This window comes from Nannobrachium achirus (genome assembly GCF_963921795.1).
Source record: "Nannobrachium achirus genome assembly, chromosome: 10".
NCBI lineage: Eukaryota > Metazoa > Chordata > Actinopteri > Myctophiformes > Myctophidae > Nannobrachium > Nannobrachium achirus.
The window spans coordinates 10,660,307-10,676,015 of NC_137819.1; the positions used below are offsets into that span (position 1 = coordinate 10,660,307).

The 15,709-nt window shown below is 40.2% G+C and overlaps 1 pseudogene across 1 annotated transcript in view; it reads left to right on the forward strand.

Annotated features, from left to right (window-relative positions):
* Positions 1-11,853: 11,853 nt before the first annotated feature.
* Positions 11,854-15,709, forward strand: part of LOC308292802 (ankyrin repeat and IBR domain-containing protein 1-like) — a 50,050-nt pseudogene continuing 46,194 nt past the window's right edge. Inside the window, exon 1 of the transcript in view lies at positions 11,854-12,370. The product of the transcript in view is annotated as an ankyrin repeat and IBR domain-containing protein 1-like (transcript). The remainder of the gene's footprint in view (positions 12,371-15,709) is intronic.

Sequence of the window (15,709 nt, forward strand, 5' to 3'; positions counted from 1 at the left end):
CCATTTTTGTTCATGTTTAACAAATGCTTTGTAAAGCATTCCTAAATTATCTATAAATCATTGCTAGATGTTATCAAGAGCCCTAATGTAAAGTGAAGACACTTCATAATCTACAACTGTCTGTTAACGTGGTCTTCACTTTACACTACCAATGATTTATAGATATTTTAGGAATGTTTTACAAAGCATTTGTTAAACATGAACTGTCTGTTAACGTGGTCTTCACTTTACACTACCAATGATTTATAGATATTTTAGGAATGTTTTACAAAGCATTTGTTAAACATGAACAAAAATGGAGGCCACGTTATTAACAGACAGTTGTAGATTATGAAGTGTCTTCACTTTACATTAGGGCTCTTGATATCATCTACCAATGATTTATAGATATTTTAGGAATGTTTTACAAAGCATTTGTTAAACATGAACAAAAATGGAGGCCACGTTATTAACAGACAGTTGTAGATTATGAAGTGTCTTCACTTTACATTAGGGCTCTTGATAACATCTAGCAATGATTTATAGATAATTTAGGAATGCTTTACAAAGCATTTGTTAAACATGAACAAAAATGGAGGCCACATAAATAGACAGTTGTAAACAATGAATTAGTATATAAATAGCTTGTCTATGATTAGTTTCTTATCTACAAATAACTTATAACTGTGTTATTAATGTTTTAATAATCATTTACAAAGGCATAAAAAGGGTTATAAATGTTTTACTAAACATTTACCAATGTATATGAATAGCTTGTAAATGATTAGTTATTTATCTCTAAATAGCTTATAAATACTAAATAACTTTCGTTACAAATGATTTAAAATATATTTATAATTGTTTATAAATGGCTTATTCATGAATAGTTCACTAGTTACTAACAATTTATAAATGATTATTAAATATAGTTATAAATGTTTAAATAAACATGTGTTAACCGCTTATTCATTCATTATTACTCATCTACAAGCTGCTTATTAATGTGTTATAAATGTTTATAAATGCTTTATAACAGGTCATTATTGTAAAGTGCTACCGTTTGGGGGGAGCCCATAGAGCATCGCAGCGGAAGTGGATTCCTGGGGTCACTTAATATTCCCCATTCATTTTCGCCATAGACTTTTACAAAAATATTTATAACAATCATGTTAAGCCTCGAACCAAGCCATCCAGGCTGGAGGTGAATCATGATCATATAACCTTTGATCCTATGTGAAAACATATTTTAATATTACATTATTTGATATACTACATTTAATAACTACCCTTTGTTTAGCGATTTTCAAAATGTTCTTTTCATAGAAAAAAAGGTTGTATGGTCATGATTCACCTCCAGCCTGGATGGCTTGGTTCAAGGCTTAACATAATTGTTATAAATATATTTGTAAAAGTCTATGGCGAAAATGAATGGGGAATATTAAGTGACCCCAGGAATCCACTTCCGCTGCGATGCTCTATATGCTTATGGTGTACTGGGAATTCAATTCCTCGCTTTTCCTCGAGGTGGCGTTGTCCTGTAATTTGAATGATAAATGCTAAGCCACACCAGGTCACACATATCTCCACCAAGCCGGGTTGGCTACAGTTTCAGTCTTTGACCGATGGTTCAAGACTCATAGGCCAAAATGTAAAGCGGGCTGGTATAGAGCAAAGATGGACGCCACAGAGCTAATGGAGGAGAGGGACACAGTGTGACTAGACCCAGCAGGTGCCACCATCGTCAGACAGCACGCCTATGACACTCCACCCCAGCTCCAGTTTTGTGTGTGTGCACAAGAGTGACAGTGAGTCCACGACGATCTGTTACAAAGTTAAGGAGTACTTGGCCCCCAAAATTAGTTTGTTTCCATCTCTTGTGGTAAAGCCTTTTATCACAGTGAGAAGTTAAAAGTACACATGAGAACGCGGTAACATGTCATTAGGTCGAACACCCTTTGGATCGACCACCAAACTCTAACCCAAACCCTAATCCTAACCTCAGTAAAACTATGCCTAACTCTAACCCTAAACCTAACCTCAGTAACCGCGACGCGGGTGATTAATCTAACCTGCCGACGCTGTTAGACCCAACGGGAGTTCGACCTATGGGGCAGTCCCCTGAGAACGCATACAGGGGAAAGCCTTTTACTTGTACCGTTTTGGGTAAAGGGTGTAATCAGTCTGCAGTATGCGGCTTGTCCTATTGGCAGTGTGCACAAGAAATGTGGCTCTTCCAGCCCCAGTTTTGGCCGAAACGCTTTTTAGTTTTACTATTTTCATTGGTTCAATTTGTTTTAACCAAATCACAGACATGAAGGTTGTTTAATAGTACTGATTTGTGGAAAAAAGAAGAAAAATAAAACTGGAGTTAGCTGGTTTGGGCCGGACAGCAGCGGCATGTAACTTTAACATGAGATCACTTGTCATGTTATAGTGTTATACAGTATATTGTAGAGGAGGATTGACATACTGTGTGTGTGGAGGTCCAGGTTCACTGAAGAGAGGACCTACTCCTTTAGAGCGGTCACTCTTCATAGACACACAGCTGGGTGTTGGAGACTCTGCTCTGTGACTTCTGGAATCATACAAATGTTTATACATTTATCATGTGAATGAAACAGACATTTTATTTGTGTGTAGTTTGAGAGAGTATCACTTTTTGGGGAGTTTTGGCTCTTCAATGCTGAAGCAACAGCAAAAATTAAAAATAAAATAGCAATAGAAACAGTGGTTACATGAAAAGATATTCCAGATAGATATGAAACTATCATTACATCATTCAATAGAGTAGTGAACATTAAACCATAGTTACATTATTCAGTAAAATAGTGAACATTAAACTAGCATTCCATTATTCACCAGCAAACACTGTGCAGGAAAATACTAGCCTATCTACAAGCTCACAACAGCTTGGAGGTACAGTAGGCTATTTCCTCTAAAGTTTGTCTATATTTGCTGTGTGTGTGTGTGTGTGTGTGTGTGTGTGTGTGTGTGTGTGTGTGTGTGTGTGTGTGTGTGTGTGTGTGTGTGTGTGTGTGTGTGTGTGTGTGTGCTGATAGTTAATGTCTTGTGTCCATAATGTTTGTACAGAACCAGACTGGGAACAGAACCCATGTAAATGAATGAATGGGTGAATGTAATGCACAATCTCTGTAAAGCGCTTTGGATAAAAGCGCTATATGCACCATTTAACATTTAAACATAATGCAGGAATTGGCCTATTGGCAGTGTGCACAAGACATTTGACTCTTCCAGCTCTAGTGGTGAGAAGGTCTGGGCCGAAACGCTTTACTATTTTCATTGGTTCAATCATTTTTATTACCAAATCACAGACATGAAGATTTTTTAATAGTACTGATTTGTGGGAAAAAAGAAGAAAAGAAAAAGAAAACTGGAGTTAGCTGGTTTGGGCCGGACAGCAGCGGCATGTAACTTTAGCATGAGATCACTGTGTCATGTTATAGTGTTATACAGTATATTGTAGAGGAGGATTGACATACTGTGTGTGTGGAGGTCCAGGTTCACTGAAGAGAGGACCTTCTCCTTTAGAGCGGTCACTCTTCATAGACAGACAGCTGGGTGTTGGAGACTCTGCTCTGTGACTTCTGGAATCATACAAATGTTTATACATTTATCATGTGAATGAAACAATTTGTAGTATGAGAGACTATCACTTTTTGGGGGGTTTTGGCTCTTCAATGCTGAAACAACAGCAAAAACTAAAAGAAAATAGCATTAGAAACAGTGGTTACATAGATTGATATTCCAGATAGATATGAAACTATCATTACATGTTCAATATAGTTGTGAACTTTAACCACAATTACATTATTCAGTAAAATAGTGAACATTAAACTATCATTCCATTATTCACCAGCAAACACTAGGCAGGAAAATACTAGCCTATCTACAAGCTTACAACAGCTTGAAGGTACAGTAGGCTGTGTGTGTGTGTGTGTGTGTGTGTGTGTGTGTGTGTGTGTGTGTGTGTGTGTGTGTGTGTGTGTGTGTGTGTGTGTGTGTGTGTGTGTGTGTGTGTGCGTGCGCGTGTGCGCGCGCATGCGTGCATGCGTGCATGCGTGTGATGTGGTGTTGTGTCTGTAAATGTTAACAATAAAGGATGCTGATAGTTAATGTCTTGTGTCCATAATGTTTGTACAGAACCAGACTGGGAACAGAACCCATGTAAATGACATGTGACACCATGACTGTCCAAAATGACATGAGAATAAGTAGAACAGAGAGCATATCTCCACCAGGCCGGGTTGGCTACTGTGTCAGTCTTTAACCAATAGTTCAATAAAAGGGGTGTTGTTGGCTGGATTATTCATGAAGCTTTCCCGGAAGAGAAACGATTCCATGATTGCCCACTGTAGCTGTCCCAGCAATGGGGGGGCTAGGTGAATATTTTATTTTACTGTTGGATTTGTTGGTTTTGGGGGAAATGTGTAAATGGTCCCTATATTTCTGGTTTGGTGACATATGGTGTATTTGTATGGTGATTTGGTGCCTTCTGTTGCTCAGGTGGAGTCATTGTATGGCTTGGGTGGAGGTCACATGACACTAATCAGCTGTATTTAAGGTCCACCTGCAAAGGTTTCAGCAGATGACAAGATGAGAACAGAGTCAGACTGAGTTCTGAAGAGGGCTCTGTCTCGGTGAGAAGAGTCACTCAAACTACTAAAAATAAGAAAGGGCTACATGAGTCTTTACAAATAAGAAAGGAAAGAACATTACGTTTAACTCTCCTAAATACTCGGGTGCAGAAGGCGCACACGGTACGTCACCTCTTATTGTTTGGTTTTATTGTTTGTTTGGTTGTCATTGTTTTGTAAAATGTTATTGTTCATCATATTGCATTGTCTTTTATTTAATTGTCATTGTATTGTTTCATTGTACTAAAAGATATTTGTATGTACTTTGCAGTTTTTCACGGTGGTTGATCATTGGAAAATAAAACATCCTGTGAACATCATCAGTCGATCCGTAGTCCTTCTCTGTACCTGGAGAACACTGTTTAGGGGGAGTTACAGTGAAAAACGTAAGCCATTCACCGCCAAGCTGAGCTGAAGAGCCCCGGAACTAGGGCTGACCCAAAAAAATCGAATATTCGAAGCTTCGTTCGAAGGCACGGTATTCGAATTTGAAAAATAAATTCGAATAATCGGCCGCGGCCGTTTGTCCTTTGGGGGGGCCGCGTGCCTTAGCTTGCATGCGCCTCGCTCCACTCTAGCATGATAGCGTCACCCCCTTCTCACACACGTGTTAACAATAACAAGCCAACAATGAAGCCATCCGAATGGTCGACGCTGAAGAAAAAAAAGAAAAGACAGCGCGCTGTCACATATACACCGACATCCGTTTGGCACCGAAATGTGTAACACCAATGTCTGAGTAACATCATCACCCAATGCAACTATGCGATGCAGTCACACATTTCGTTTGCCACCCATTGTCGGTGTAACATCCATGCACACTTCCACACGCTGACAGACACACAACTCAACGCAAGGTCAAGGAAACAAACAGCGACAATTGGATTTTACAAATCGGACCCCGTCAGCGTCGATCCCGTTTTAAAGAGGACAAAAGAGCAACAACTTGCTAGGGTTACATTGTCGTGGTGTTGATGATTACAAGTTTATATCGGATCTGCAAGCTCACTAGTCGCGCCCGCATAGAGAACTACGTTGTCTGAGCCTGACCATCAGCTTTCGGCTGATGAGTGGAACGTTACATCAGACACACTGCAGTGCAATTATTTACTATAAAATATACTATTACATTTGCGTGTACAGTACACCTTGGGACTTGGGAGTTAATCTGTTTGTTATATAGGGCTCTTGAGTCGCGCTGCTGCTGTTTGCTGTTGCAGCCACGGTGTGTTACATTACAGACGTGATGTGATTATGTCAATCCTACTGTACTGCAAAAACACTTTTCTTTAATATAGAAAACATTCGTATCTTCTTCTTCCTCGTTGTATTGTCGTACTATTTAATGAAAATAAGGAGCTTTATTACGAGGAAAAAACTGGTGTGTTTTCCCTTTTAAAATTGTGTAAATCGCGCATTTTTAGACACATTTCCTTAACGGTTATCACTTATGTAACCGATAAACTTTTGCTTCCCCCCCCCCCCCCCCCGTCGCCGTCATCGAAGCTTCGAAGTTCGAAAGAAAGCTTCGAAGGAGCTTCGATTATGAAAAAAGTATTCGAAGGTCAGCCCTACCCGGAACCATGGTGTGGTGCGACGGAGTCTCTTTGCCTGCGGCGGCCATTCAACTCGGCAGCAACGGCGGTGAGCTTGGGGACACTGCGGTCCAAATCTACAATAGACTAGTCTACAAAGCATAGGAGACTGAGGAGCGTCTTCCTGTGCCACACATCAGCCTGGCCTGCCTGTCTGCGTCTGTAAGCCAGTGTGAAAACATGCACTTGAACTTCACCTAAGAAACAGAGCTGAGGAGCAAAAAGTTGGTGCTGCTGCATGAAGAAGGCAGCATCGTCTCCTTTGGTCTACTAGAGAAGGTTGGAGGTTCTGTGCAACTTTGCTTTGGCTGTTGGCTTTGGATGTCAGTTCAGACTGCATGGTGTGAGTAGAACGAAAAAAGGCACTTTGACAAATTTATTGTTGAAGGTTGAATATTCATTTGAGTAATATTGGACACTGACTTTTTTATTGTTGGTTGAATATTTATTTATTAAAATAAGTTTGAATATTCCACGGCAATATTAATTTTATAAGAACAAACTGCTAATTTGGCCAATAAGAGTTAAACCATTTAAAGGTCTTCTGACAAGAGTTAATAATTATCTTGAGCAGTCACTTCAATCTCCTGAGCAGTCATTTTATTCTGGGGTGTACAATAATCCACTTTAATTTAAGCTCTTTAATTTATACTTGCTCACTTTAACATAAACTAATATGGATAATTTCACCCCAGAGCAGATCATGGCAGCTTTAGACGAAGAAAGGTTATACCTAGAGGAATTATTGGAAATTGAAATTGATAAGTTGGAGAGACAAACCATTCAAGAAAGAATAACAGAAATTGATGATTACTTTGCACAGTTTGTAACACAGCCAGAGACAAATCTTGAAATTGAAGTCAGGCCAACAGATTTGGAAAATGACCCAACCAAATTGTTAAGCATGAAATTCAAAACATGGAGAAAGGATTTTTGTCTTTGTACAACAACTTTAAAACAGAGGTTCAATACATCAGATTGAAACTAAAGGAGGAGTGCTCAAAAGATGAATTGGTGCAATGGGTACTAAAACTAGAGAACTGTGAATCAGACTTAAAAAGACAAAATGAGGGTTTATGGGATCTGACTACTCCATGTCCAGAGTTGAGGAGGAAAATGTCCAGTTGTGTCTTAGTGACTAGGGAACTGGTGGCTCTTCTGAAGGGGCGTTCAGCTGAGGCTGGGATGACAGGGTTTGGCCCAGAGTGGGCCCAAAAAGAAAAGATTGAAAAGCAAAGAGACTGGGAAACTGAATCCAATGCCTATGCTGAAGAGAAGAGTGCATTGAATATGTCCAGGTTGGAAAATGCAGTCATTGACCTAGATTGCACAGTGGTGGAAGACACCACCATGATCCTAGAAGAATCCCAAGATGGGGAGATGGCTGCGGTCTCAGAGTCTGTGGATGTGGACAAGGTCATGTCCACAACAGAGCCAGTGACAACATCTGACGTGAAGGCAGAGCTGCAGGCTCCTCTCTGGGCAGTAGAGGCCACCTCCTCAGAACCCCCTGCTCCCATAGAACAGTGCGAACAAGATGTGCCAGTTTCCAACTGGGGCTCAAAGGTACCCCCTGGTCTCTTCTATGTGCTAACCAAAGAGTCCACCAACACAAGGCCCATTAGAGAAAAGGATCAACCCAGCCCGAAGGAGCCCGACCCAGTGGCAGTGGCAACGCTGGCAAGAAAATCTAAAGGGAAAGCAGGTACTGGAAGTCCTCCAAGCACCCTAAATGCAAAGGAAAAGACAACAGAACGGTGGAGGAGGGGCAGACAGAAGCTGAGGTTGCTGGAGAGAAACCCAAGGAAAAATGCAAGGGAAAGGAAGAGAAAAAGAATCGGAAGAAGAAAAGTAAAGATGAAGGTCCATGGGGGCAGAGTTTACTTGAAGGTCTGACGCAACCCCTAAAACAGCTTTTTGACAAAAGGTAAAAAGAAAAAAGAAAAGAGAACCATCTGTTACAAAGTAGAACACAAAGAAAAAGGGATTAAAAACAAAAATATCAACATTGGTTGGTTTAAGTTCAATTTAAAGGTTAATGTGACACTTAGGGTTTATTAGAGAAAATTACCAAATTATATAGCCTAAAAGGCAGTAATAATTTTTGGGTAATTTGGGGGCAGTGTAGCTGTCCCAGCAATGGGGGGGCTAGGTGAATATTTTATTTTGTTGTTGGATTTGTTGGTTTTGGGGGAAATGTCTAAATGGTCAATATATTTCTGGTTTGGTGACATATGGTGTATTTGTATGGTGATTTGGTGCCTTCTGTTGCTCAGGTGGAGTCATAGCATGGCTTGGGTGGAGGTCACATGACCCTAATCAGCTGTATTTAAGGTCCACCTGCAAAGGTTTCAGCAGATGACAAGATGAGAACAGAATCAGACTGAGTTCTGAAGAGGGCTCTGTCTCTAGGTGAGAAGAGTCACTCAACTACTAAAAATAAGAAAGGGCTACATGAGTCTTTACAAATAAGAAAGGAAAGAACATTACGTTTAACTCTCCTAACCATATTCAGAGCAGAAGGCCACACGGTATGTCACCTTTTATTTTGTTTGTTTTGTATCATTGTTTCTTGTTTTTGTTTGGTTTAATTCATTGCACTGCCTTTTATTGTTGTAAATGGTTACTGCATTGTTTTATTCTTTATGGCTAAAAATATGTATTTGTATCATTTCACAGTTTTTCACGTTGTTCATCTTGGGTGTAAAATAAAAGAAACACTTAAGAAACATCAGTTGGAGCGCCAGTTATTCTGCCTGGAAAAAGACGGTTTGGGACAGTTACAGTTGACTTTACAGAGGACATTTACTTTAATACATTATGAACTGTTATTGTGTTATGACTCATGAGCTGTTAGGCCTCTAAACAAACAAGACCTTTAGAACCACTGGCTTAAACCCTATACTTCATGGCTCTATATAGCTTTTTCCTCTCTACACAAAACCTCAACACATGCTGATGTATTATTAATTTGCAGATCTGATATTTTCCTAGAATAATCACCCAAGAAAAGGGACACTTGGGGTGTGTTAAGATTGAAAACATTACTTTGAAGACAGAATTAACTTTATTTTATTGGATAAATCTATAAATAGAAAAAAGACAAAGTGGCCTCTTCTGACTCTAAACCATGTGTTTTCTGTCAGTTTTACTGACCTCTGATCAGTAGAGTGGTGTCCATCTTTGAAGTTAATGTATCTTCCCTTGGACTGGTCACTCTTCATGGAGACACAGCTGGGCACAGGAGACACTGCTCTCTCTCTGTAGCAGTCCTCCAAGGCATCTTCATATTCTGAGGATGAGTCACTGTCTGTGGAGACAGAGCTGGGAACAGGAGACTTGTCAAGGAAATTATGAAGTGTGTAGTAAAACATTGTAATGAACAAAAATGTTATTTGATTATAACTGCCTTTTCAAACTGTGTGAATACTCTGTGTGACTGTTTCTCATGGGTGGATCTCCTGCAGCTGTTAACCTATTCTCGATATAGCCTAGTGATGTGAGTTCTTATATCCTGGTTCAAAATGTGTTGTCACCTGTGCCTTGTTTAGATAAGCTATTAGGACTAGTAGCTGCAACAGGCATCAAAGGGTGTTAAAATTAGGCCAATTAGGCCTGGCCTTAAGAGTATAATAGATAGCTGTATGACTTGTAGAGAGACAGTACTATACCCAGGCCACGGCTGGGAGAAGGGGGTCTGTACCGAAGCACAAGGCTGAGGGCAGAGAAGGTTTTATACTTGAGTTGCTTTATGCTGTTTTAAATGGACTTGTTGCTATTGTCTCTAAATAAACGGAACATCTACTCGTCACTTTGGATTGGACTCAGATTTCTCTTTAACATTTTGGAGGTCCCACCCATTTTGAATTATTCTGTTCGAGCAGATAACTTCATTTGGATTCGGTTCTGATTTACTGCTTGTTGGACAAGGAAGCGTTCTGTGAGCGAAGACTGGAATATGGCACCGGCTTCGACTGCTCTCTTCGCATTCAATCCGACTTTTTCACCATTTCTCAGACGTTTGAATGCAGAGAGTATGCACTGGGTATCCACGGAGGAGTATCCACGGTATCCTGTTCTCCGTGCACTTTGAAGTACGCATGCGCCGATATCTCTCGCCTCAGGGGAATCGAACCCAAACCGTGGGTTTGTTGCATCCGTGCTCTACTGACTGAGCTAATGAACGGATGATGTGACTCCTTTTTTGTGCATTTATCTTTGACGTGGATAGTGGGGTAGGCGTGGATAGTGAGGGACTGAATATTTACTATTCTGTCCATAACGGCACATAACTCGGTAACGCGGCTGAGTGGGATTGGGCGCCGTTCATCGGCGCCCAATACCGCGCCGCTCCGTCTGGGTCAGTGGCGTGGAGCGTTACACTGGGGAACAGAGCATACTTGGCATCTGGTTCGAGGCTGGGTTTCACCTCAGGTTTTATTTTTGCGCTCCTCTGAGGTTGACCACTAGATGTCGACATTTTACTACTAATATCTCTGCATTGGTGAGTTATTGGACACTGAATATCCAAGTATCCTGGATACTTTCTGCATTGAAGAGTCTGAAAGCACGTGAATATTTCGCATTAAGTGCGTTGATATCATTAGAACCAGGTGAATATGGACATCTGAGGTGACGTACCGTACAGTAGGAGATGTTTGTGCAACTTCATTCAGGAGGACAAAAGGACAATAAGAGAGCTGGTGCTCAAGCTATCATTACGTGGTACTCTAGTTAGTCAAGATGTATCCGGATTATCAGAAACTGTTCCAGAGGATAGCAGTGTTAGAAACTGAACTATTCCATTTAAAACAGCGCAGAGGACTGGATAAGACTCTTTGTGCAAAGCAAAAGGACATGAAGGGAAGGATAACAGGCCGAACAGAGAGCCCGGTTATCACTGATGATTGGCTTGCACTACAGTCCAGAAACAACGCTACTCAAGAGTGGACTACTGCTAAAATAAAGAAGGCTGGAAAAAAGAACAATGCAGTCCAACCGTGTGTGCAACTGGCTAACAGATTCACACCACTGCTGGAAGACTCTGGATCTCTGTCAGATGACAGAGGGAGTTCATCACCCAGCCAGCTGTCAATGCAGTCAGAGGAACCCACCAGGGTAAGAAGCAAAAAGGACTCTGACCCTGAAATTCTTATTGTTGGAGATGATGCTGTGAGAGATGTGAAAGGCATCGGAAGAGGAAAAGTGCTATGTTTTCCCAGGGACAAAGTCTCTGACACGAACGGGAGAATCCTGGATCTTGTAGCTGACCCCACCCAACGGTGAAAACCCTGATCATGCATGTTGGTGCCGCTGACATAGAAGAAAAACAGTCGGAAATCCTAAAGCAGGACTTCACTCCTCTTTTCACCACACTGAGCAACCTGAATAGTGACATTGAGGTATGCATCAGTGGACCACTTCCGCCTATGAGAGGGGGAGATGAACATTTTAGTAGACTGTCTGCATTGAGTAAGTGGCTTTCAACCACATGTATCAATGAATCTATGCAATTCATTGACAACTTTAGTTTCTTCTGGGACCGCAAGCATCTTTTTGATGGAAATAATCTGAACGAGCGAGGTCAGAAACTGTTTGCTGGAAATGTATGCCATATGCTTGAAATGGTACGGGTGTTCGGATCCGAAACACAGGAGGCCAAGACGAGGGATGGTGCTGCTAAGATTGCAGTCCGTGCCGAAGCCCCGGCCACTACAGAAGCCGACATTGAAGCAGCAAGGAACGAGGAGTCTGACAACCCAGCTAAGCCGGTTCCAGAAACTACGCCAGAGAGAGGAGAGGACCAAGCAGGACCCACCAACCACACAGCTACGATGGCAACAGCTGTTCTGCATCCCGCTGACTCAGCTAAGCAGCACTCAGCAGGACAAATCAACGCCGCTGTCACCACGCCGGATGAAGGTGTAGCTGAGGAAGTCACCGGGCCTGAGTTCCAGGTCACTATTGATCTCAACGCCAGTGAGCTGGAGGAGGCCATTGTGGATGAGAACCTCAAGCTTATCCTGGGCTTAATTTGGATCCTCATACTACACTACTCCATCTCAAGGAGATTGGATGAGGACGTCAGGGAAGAAATGGATGCCATCACAGATTCTGAACTGGACAGTACCGAACTGGACAGTACAGAAACGGACAGTGATATAAAAATGAATGAAGTCACAGATTCTGAAACAGGCTGTGATGAACTATTTCTTTATCCCGAGGACGCTGGAACAAACCAGGAGCAGAGTGAAATCTCAATGGACATGAGTTCTGGTGAGGATGATTATTTTCCCATATCTGCTATCCCCATGCTTGATTCCACACAGAGTGTGAATGAGTTAATGAATGGTGGAATTAAAATCACCAAATGGAAAGCCCTGCAACCACTGAAACTGTTGCAGAAATCACCACCATCTGAATCCAAAAAAGGGATTATTCTGAAACACACTGTGATTAAAATGACCCCATTAGTTAAACGTATGAAATTATACTTTAAAAAGTAAAAGTGTGTGGAGTTAGAATCTAAGGTGATAGTTCAACAGTAAGTGTGTGCATTGGAATACTATGAATAGTCATCTTAAATCTGTTCAGATTAAGAGAGGGATAATGCGATTTTATGTGAGTAATGGATTCTAATGACTAAGATGGAATCAAATAATGGTGTTTTATTTTAAGTGTATTGACATAACAGATAACCCAAGTACTCAAGTAATGTTTAAAGCTGGTTTAGGTAAGCCTACTAGTGTGTAGGTACTGTCTGACTCTGTGGTAGCCAAACATACAGGAAGGCAGCACAAATAGTATTTGTATTTTTAGGTTAAATCTCAGCTGTTGTGGCCACTTACAGATCAACTGTCATGATTTGATTCAGATTGGGGAAAAACTTGGAGAAGTCAGTTCAGCTGTCCGAGCTTGTGGTACGCACACAAGGGTAAACGAAAATAGCTGAATGACAAGAACAGTGTTGTCTTCAGGTGACATTCATTTCTAAGTTGAAATAGTATCTGTTGTTTAACATTCAGATATTGTAGGGAGAGTTACATGGAGTTAACTACACGATAATGTAAATCCACTATAAAATTCGGCCTTATATTTCTGTTATTTCTCATAGGATATCTATATGAATAATGCTGAATTTTGTTAGAGTAGTACGGTACATTGCCAAAGCGGATTAATCTATGCATTAAGTGTATTGAACTACTAATGGGCAGTATAGAATTGTACCAATTTCCTACATAAAACAAGGAAAAAGTCCTGTGCCTAAAAATAATAATATATGATTCTAGGGAAGAATGTTTCTATATATAGGGGGGGTCAGTGTGGGGTTTAATATTTAAGTTGTTAAGTTAATTACAGGCTTGACCAGTGGGTTATTTAAGGGTAGTCTGTAAAGACTTTTGTTTGTTTTTCTCTATTTTAGTTAGTAGTAAAACACTACAGGTGGTTACTATAACAAAACATAATCAATGTTGAGGGGGTAACGTGTTATTAGCAGATTGGCCCCACTTATTTAACTAATGAGCACTATCCACAAAGTTCCAGGGGGTTTACTGGTATTATGGGTGAGACACATCCAGGTCACAGCGCGTCACAGAGGCAACCGTTGTGAGCTTGTGCTGTAGGTCATACTCAGTTAGAAGACCAAAATGCTTCAGTTTGGAGAGTGTGAGCTTTATATTGAAGACTGGGAAAAAAGGGGGGAGACCAGTTGATATGTATTGGAAATATATTATGTTTGCTGTTTTGTATAGGCCTTAATTGTAGGAAGACATGTTTTTGAGTCTTGCCTCTGTATAGTACTAAAGGGAGGAATGAGAGTTTCCTGGCCTATAGGGTCCTTTTGCTAGGTGAGTTAACACTCAGGCTAGCATTAAAATACACGTGAAAGCAGACGGGGTCAAACAATCATATTTGACGGCTGTCTGAGGAGAGAGGATCTCCAGTTTAAGGTACCTGGTTGCAGATAAAACTGCAACAAAAAGCTAGCGGGGTAAATGTGTGTGAGTGCTTAACTTGTTTACTGGTGTTTAATTTGTGTGTGTGAAAAGAGAGTGAAAGAATGATGAGAGAGAGAAAAAAATGGTCTGTGTCTGATGTCTCAAGTGAAGGGCAGACTGATAACGCAAGCAAATTAACAGAATAGATATAGTCTAGAATATGTCTATTTAAGATGTTAAACACAAGACGTTGGAATGTGTCCATGAGTGGATGTTTTTGGGACACAGAAAGAGAGAGTAAGGGTTTTATCAAGTGAATCTCATCATTTAATAATTTTTTTGGAGCTCCTATGTAATATTTACAATTTTCTTAAACATGATTGAATGTGATTCCTTTTGGGTGTTATTTTTAGGTGGAGGTATTTATTATTTGGGTGACAAGAATATTGTCACTGCTTCCTCCTAGTTGGGAAATGATTTGAATGATTGTGTTTAATGTATTTTAAAAGAAAGATTATTTTTAATGGCCTGGTTTCCATTGGGGTTTTATTGGGACTTTTTAGTTTTTTATCTGTAAATACATTCTTTGAAATTCCAGGTGTTTTCGCCAGACAATTACGGTCTGGGTTTAAAGGGTTCAGGGATTTTCAATGTTTTAAGTGCAAGGAGTACATGGCATGAAGTTATACTTTCAAGACAAGTTCACCATATTTAGTTGATACATTTGAGATTGGCCTGAAAGTTTTCCACAAGTGGTTTCATTTATATGACAGCTTCATATATTTGCTTCACAGCATGTTCTTTTCTCTACAAAAGAAGAGTAAAAAGGCTGGCACCTAAAGGGGAATCTCATCTGTGAAAATCTCAAATCAAATGACACCTGTTCTTTGACCAGGCTGTATTTTCAAAGGCCTTTCAGATTAAAATTTTACCATTGTTGCTCCACCAAGTTTAAAATTTCAAGGCAGAAGCTTGCGACGCAATGTTTGTGAGCATGTGAGCTTGTAGATCTGCTATTTTTTAGCTATTTCGGTAATATACTCTCACTTGCAGACGTGTGGGGGGAACATATAGAATTAAATTAAATTGAAATTGGAATGATAGGGGAAGATAATTGCAAAATGTCTTGTGTGTTTCATTATTGGAGTTTCTGGAGCATTAGTAATGAACAAACTGCAGATGTTCATTCATGATGTGTATAGAACCTCGAACGTGTGCACACTTTCTAGTTTTCAGTAATATTTTATTGAATTTCTTAAGTGTTAAGAAAAGGGGGGGAAAAAGACATAGTGTGATTTTAAGTGTGAGCGATTTGAGTCATTGATTCTTTTAAAGTTTAAGCTACTGTAGCTATTTAAGCATAATCTTATGACAGATTTTTTGAAGCTATGGGTTGATTTATGTCTATATGTTGTATGGTGTCAAATGATCCATGTTTTGTGAATGTACTTTGTAATCCCTGCACTAGAAATTTATTAGGAAGTATGATAGGCTTTGCAATCCCAGGTGAATCTTTTCATAACTGTATTGTGAGTTTAAG